Raw genomic sequence first — 6806 nt, 5'->3', positions numbered from 1 at the left:
CCAGTGCCCACCCCTGGGACTCCCATTACGCTCATGTGGGCATCCTCTAGTCCAGTGGTTCTCAACCTTCCTAATGCCACGACTCTTAAATACAGATCCTAATGTTGTGGTGACCCCCAACCATAAAATTATCTTCGTTGCTACTTCATAACTGTAATTTTGCTACTGTTATGAATCGTAATGTAAATATCTGATATGCAGGATGTATTTTCATTGTTATAAATTGCGATGGTCTTAGGCGACCCCTGTGAAAGGGTCGTTCAACCCCCAAAGGGGTCTCGACCCACAGGTTGAGAACCGCTGCTCTAGTCTTTGCTGGATCCCCTCTGTGGATGCGCTCCAAGTCCCCCGTGCCCTTCCAGGCAGGAATGCTAACTCCAGGTCCCTGACCACATGCCTTTCTTCATCCCATACTCCTTCCCATCCTCCCTTCCTCTCCGCGTGTGACCCACCATCCTCTCCTGTTTCTCAGATTTTCATAATATTCTTTCTTTCCCACGCCCACCTGCCTTGGCAGCCACCCCTTCACCACTGAACCAGGGAGCCATCAGCAGAGTCACTGGGGTGGCAGCCGGTGGGAGGCCCAGGGTCCGGGCCCCACAGACCTGGCTGCTGTCTCCACAGGGTGTGTGGTCGGTGGCGGGTCAGGACTCTCCCAGCCCCAGCAGACAGCTGACCTGCGTGCGGAACTAGGAGATTCTGTTGGGTGACATAGAGCATCATGACGGTGCCCACACACCGATAATAAGACAACGCAGAGTCATCATCAGGGAGGCAAAAAGGAGAGAGAGAGAGAGAGTCTCAGATATGCCAGAGCCACATGATGCTGTTGGGAGTGCAGGGTCCCCTGGGGCTGGGAGCCCGTGTCCTCTGATGTGGGCTGGCCCCACGCTCCCTGCTGCTTCCGTCCCTCCCATCACAGGGCGGCTGACATCTGGGAGGTTCTGGGGACACGCAGACCAGCCAGACCTCGCAGGCACAGGGAGCAGGGCGCGGAGGATGGGCGCACTCCTGGCTCCAGGGTCCCCTCAGACAGCTGTTTTGGACACAAATGGCTCGTCCCCTCGGCAGGTCTACACTGGGCTTCCTTCATGGCGCCTCGTGAGGGAGGGAGAGGAAAGATCTGCCGAAAACAGGCATCCTTTCGCTCCTCATCGATTCCTTCCGGACTTAATGACCATTTCCCCTGGTGTAAGGTCACACGGATACAGAGGTTATCGTCTTAACAACCGGGTTCATCTTCCGAATCATTTTCACTGCACTGTGCAGGCCCGCAGGCCACCCAGTGGCCCTCTGCTCCTCTCCCTCCGGGTCTGCTTTTGCCCGAGACCTGGAATAAGCCGGCGGGTTGACTCACTAGGCTCTTCTGGCTTGAGCTTCCAAGGAGCTTCTGATCATTGGTTCGTTTGTCCATTTCTGTAGGTAGCTACAGGTTCTTTTCTTTCTTCCTTCCTTCCTTTCTTTCTTCCTTCCTTCCTTCCTTCCTTCCTTCCTTCCTTCCTTCCTTCCTTCCTTCCTTGTCCTTTTGGGGTTGTATGGAGCCTCCTGTCTTCCATCTCTTTTTCATCTGCTTCATTTGGGTGTGTTTTGACGTAATGTGTCGCAATAGCAAAAGCATGGCTGTAACTTTCACTTTATGATGCCCCTATTCAGGTTTCTAGTTCTTTATCCCCCGCCCCCCGAATTATGAGGTTGTTTTGGGGTTATTTATTTATTTATTTATTGTTCTTTTGGGGTTGTATGGAGCCTCCTCTCTTCCATCTCTTCTTCATCTGCCTCATTTGGGTGTGTTTTGATGTAATGTGTCGCAATAGCAAAAGCTTGGCTGTAACTTTCACTTTATGATGCCCCTATTCAGGTTTCTAGTTCTTTATCCCCCGCCCCCCGAATTATGAGGTTGTTTTGGGGTTCCTTGCAGTGGTTCTCAACCTTCCTAATGCCGTGACCCTTGAATACAGTTCCTCATGTTGTGGTGACCCCCAACCATAAAATTATTTTCGTGGCTACTTCATAACTGTAATTTTGCTACTGTTATGAATCATAATGTAAATATCTGATATGCTATATGTGTTTTCCAATGGTCGCGACCCACAGGTTGAGAACTGCTGCTTTAGTGACTATAGGAGACAGGGCACTGGCTGGGAAGTCACTATGCCCGCGTGAGCTCAGTCTGCCACTGCCACTTGCTAGTTAACGTCCCCTCAGATGGGCAGTAGGAATAAAAAACTCTCTCCGTTCTCTCTGAGAAGGATGTCTTGAGGATAAAGTGAGGTTATGGAAGAAAGAGATCCCTAAAACACAGTATAAAAATCATATTACTGTCCATGTAGTGAGTGGTACTCCGTGCTGGGCACCAGGCTAAGCTCTCTGTACACGCTTTCGTTGCATCCTCATGATGATGCATTAAGGGGTAGTATCATTCCCCCACTGTTGCTGGTGAGGAGCTGAAGCCCAGAGAGGGCCCCAGGTTACACAGCACGTAAAAAGGGAAGAACCAGGATTTGAACCACCTCTGACTGGCTCCAGACTGTGGGCTCTTAACCACTGCACCATCCTGACGCCCGCTGTAGCAAACGTCCCATCGTTCAGCTGGATGCTGGTGATGTCTATACAACTCCACGCCAAGAAATCAAGTGCTTGGGAGACCATGAAATTCCCAGTGTTCTTGGCGAGGGGTTATTCAATGCATGGTGGGCTGAAGAGAAATCCCTTTCCAACATTTTGCTCGAGTTTCCGGAATCAAAACTCACGCCGTTGACCAGGGGGGGCAGCACAGTGTTCAGGTAATTAGCATCTTTATCTGAAATTAAAGACACAAACTATGACTTCGGGCCAGTCTGTCTCTTGGGCTGTCTGTCTCTTGCTTAGACAAGAGAACCGTGAAGGTCTCTGTAAGTCACAATAATGGCGACAGCTAACATTTATGACGTGCGTACTCAGTGCCAGGACTTTTTCTGAGTACTCTATGTTCAATTTTATCTGACTCTCACTACAAGAGCTGGGTGCTACTGTTCTTTTCCCCTTTTCGTAGGTGAAGAAACTGAGGCACAAGGAAGTCTGCCCAAAGTCACACAGAGTAGGGGGGGAAAGCTGGGACTGCACACACTTAGCCATTCAGCTCCTTTCCTTTCTAACTTACAGGGATGATATTATTTGTCGCCTTGGATGGATGGGTAACCACACTTGGTCACTTCTGTATAGCCTACCCCGTTTTTTTTCCTGCTCTAAATAAAAAAATAGTCTATGTGTTTAAATACCCCTTCACACTGTTTAGGACATAGTGGTGTTCAGTAAATATTTGCTTACCTGGTTTTCTCATCATTAAAAAACATTGTGTGAAAAAGACATGGAAACAAACAAGAATAAATCAAGAAATAGAAAATAATGAGGCTGCAGAACTGGGAGAAATGATCTGACTCGGGCCTCCTAACATGAACTATCTCATCAGAGAATAATCCAAAGATAAAGCACACTGTGAACCCCTACAGTGCTTATCTCGATGAAACAACAGCCAAGGAAAAGGAAATCGAATCATCCCGGTGGCAGAGACTTGATTATTGACTTTGGCAATGCTTTCTCCACCTCCTTGTGCCAATAAAGTTATTAGAATCGAATTGAGAGAGGCAGACGCACAAGAAGAGCTGAGACAAGATGCTGAGCAGTTGAAATCAATGACTCTTGGAGTTGATCCCCTGCCAAAGGCTATACCAGCTCCCATTCTGACCAGCAGCCCAGCGCTGCAAGCCAGGTTTCTGGAGGGGACGCCCAGGTGGCTGGGGACGGACAGCTGTGGGAAGGAGGCAAAGGGCGCCCTTCCCATTACCAAGGGCCAGAGAGGCCAGCACCCACCAGGGTGGAGAACAGTGAGACGTCGCTAGTCTCACCATCCTCCCCAGACTGTGGAAGGGGAAGAGGAGGCAGAGACGGAGGATGGGAGAGAACACAGTGTTTTTCACAATCTGTTTGTGACAGGAAGAAAGAGTGGCTTAATAACCCAGAGCCAGATTAATGGAATATTCCTCTCTCCCCTGGCAGAGCTGGTTCTTTGGTGCCATTGCTCGTAAAATGGATGGCCGACGGAGGAGCCATGGAGCTGATTAACAGATCTGCCCCCAAGTTGCCAAACAAAACCCATTCCACCAGAACCGGAGAGCTGGAAAGTGTTTAGACACCAGTTTAACGAGGGAACCACTAGCATTCTCTGGAAGCCACCAACCACTTAATCTCTTCTAGCTACTTCCTCCCTCTCAGTCAGCTATCTTCCCACCCTCTTCTATGTGGGCCCCAAGCATCTTCCTTCCATTCATTTTCTCCATCATCCACCCTCCAACCATCGAGCATCAAAGCCACCATTTAAAGTTTGTGCCCAATTCTCTGAGAATGAGTGCACCTTTGTAAGTCTTTGTGAAGATCCTAGCAATGGTATGTGCTTCTGATTAGTTGAGATGTGTGTATGTTTGCTTCTCTGTGTACAAGTTTTCTAAAATGATGATAATAATAATAGGTAACGAGTGGCAGGCATTCTTTTGAGCACTTAGAGTTCTTAGTGAATCTGTGTAGGTCAAGAGAGACATAGGAACACTGGGAATACTGACAAAGGAGGTTCTCCAAAAATCCTACATTGCAGCACAAAGTCCACAGCTCCACCCACTTGCCCAGAGTTTTGAATCAGCTTAAGAATTTCCAATCAGATTAATTGTCCCACACTCTTATTCATGACCAGATATCCCAGTACTAGCAAGCATCTGAGAAGAGCTGATAATGTGGGTAATTAACACCAAACAAATAAACAAACAAAAATAATAGTAGTGTGGGGGGGACTGAGAACATGCAAAGAGAGAATTAAAGTGTATGGATATTTTAACGGAGATAAGAAAATATACTACATCATTCTCAGAGAATTGGGCACAAACTTTAAATGGTGGTTGGAGGGCGCTTGATGGTTGGAGGGTGGATGATGGAGAAAATGAATGGAAGGAAGATGCTTGGGGCCCACATAGAAGAGGGTGGGAAGATAGCTGACTGAGAGGGAGGAAGTAGCTAGAAGAGATTAAGTGGTTGGTGGCTTCCAGAGAATGCTAGTGGTTTCCTCGTTAAACAAAAAAGGAACATTCAGTGGCCAAAATAGAATTCTTCTTGCAAATTAGAAATAGCAGAATTGAAAAACCCAATAGTAAATTTCCCAGAAAGTACAGCAAAACATCAAAGAGATAGAGGAATTGGAGAAACAAGAAAGAAAAATTAGGAAACTAGTCTAAGAATTTTAATATCTAAATAATAGAAGTTCCAGAGAGAAAACATAAAAGAGAATCACAAATGAAATTTGTCCCCCAAGTTTCCCAGAAATAAAAGACAAAAGTTGCCAGCTTTAAAGAATACATCAACTACCCAACATAATGAATAAAAATAGATTCAAATTAAGGCACCTCACTGAAATTTTTCAAAAAGTGGGGGAAATAGTCTACAAGATTTCCAGAGAAAGAAAAAGTTATATACAAAGAATCAAAAATAAGAATGGCTTTGTGCTTCTCAATAGCATCCCTGGAAACAAAAAGAAAATGGGGCAATGTATTCAAAATTCTGAATGGAAATGATCTCCAACCTAGAGTTCTATACCCAGCACAATTATCAAACAAGTGCAAAGGTAGAATAAAGACATTTTCAGATGTGCAAAGTCTCAAAGATGTATTTCCCATGCAACCTTTCCCAAAACATGGAAATACAGCACAAAAGTTTCAACATAGGAGACAAGTAAAGGGTATTTCCAAGGTGAAGAAAGATCCCAGACACCATCGATGGAGGACAGCAGCCCAGGTTGGTACAGCACCAGTCAAGAGATAGTCATGTTGGACATGCCCAGAGAAAGTCTACTGACTCCTCAACCCATGGGCAGAATGCTCAGGTAAGCTTGGCCCCCCCCAAAAAAACACCTCATCATGTGCTATTCTCCACTTTTTGCCTGCTGTTTAGATCAGCTTCCTTTCACTCCCACAAAAGTACTCTGCTGTGACCTAGTCCTAAGAGTGAAGTAGACAAATGAAGTGGTTCATTCTAAGATGAATTTAGAAGCAGAATATCCAAAGCAGTCCACTCCCACTTTCCCTGATGATTTTCCTGGTGGAAGGCCACAGAAACCGGTGTGCTCAAGAGCAGTAAAGGGATCTGGATGGAAAATGGGATGGAAACGCTGCTACAGGAACCAGCCATATCTGCTAAGCCTACAGTTGGCACGGAATTCTTCAGCAGCTTGACGTGTGAATAGGAATTCAGCTGTTCAGTGTTCACATCCCAGTCTCTGCTGAGTTTTGTTTAGTTAAGGATGCTCTGTGCTTGGATTCTAGGGTCACACTCACATGCTCACCCAAAGCAGGTCCTTTGTGCTGGTGTGGTGGGTGCAGAGCGAGGCTCTGTCCTCGGCTGCTCACTGTGCCAGACTCAGCACTCCCATCTGGGCCTCGCACGGGATTCAATGCGTTTCTCCTGGGGGTCTTTGCGTCCTTTCCTACCAACCAACATCATTCAGAATCCTCAGGAGTCAGAAAGCTTATAAACATGCAGGGTCCAGGACTCCTAGGTTCTGAGAGGCTCCTTGACTGAAAGCAGTTTGGCCCAATTTCTCCCTAGAGCAGGGGTGGGCAAACTTTTTGACTCGAGGGCCACAATGGGTTCTTAAACTGAACCGGAGGGCCGGAACAAAAGCATGGATGGAGTGTTTGTGTGAACTAATATAAATTCAAAGTAAACATCATTACATAAAAGGGTACGGGCTTTTTTTTTTTTAGTTTTATTCATTTCAAACAGGCCGG

The 6806-nt window shown here is 46.6% G+C and overlaps 1 long non-coding RNA gene across 1 annotated transcript in view; it reads right to left on the bottom strand.

The window, feature by feature from the left end:
• Nucleotides 1-2112: 2112 nt before the first annotated feature.
• LOC102242619 overlaps nucleotides 2113-6806 on the bottom strand; it is a 6632-nt gene continuing 1938 nt past the window's right edge. The window contains exons 2-3 of the long non-coding RNA XR_313213.2: nucleotides 6354-6502; nucleotides 2113-2800 (exon numbers count right to left, since the gene is read on the bottom strand). This is a non-coding gene — a long non-coding RNA (uncharacterized LOC102242619). The remainder of the gene's footprint in view (nucleotides 2801-6353; nucleotides 6503-6806) is intronic.

Source organism: Myotis brandtii, unplaced genomic scaffold (assembly GCF_000412655.1).
Source record: "Myotis brandtii unplaced genomic scaffold, ASM41265v1 scaffold131, whole genome shotgun sequence".
NCBI lineage: Eukaryota > Metazoa > Chordata > Mammalia > Chiroptera > Vespertilionidae > Myotis > Myotis brandtii.
The sequence above is the reverse complement of the archived record's forward strand: the minus strand, read 5'-3'. Positions and strand labels throughout refer to the sequence as shown.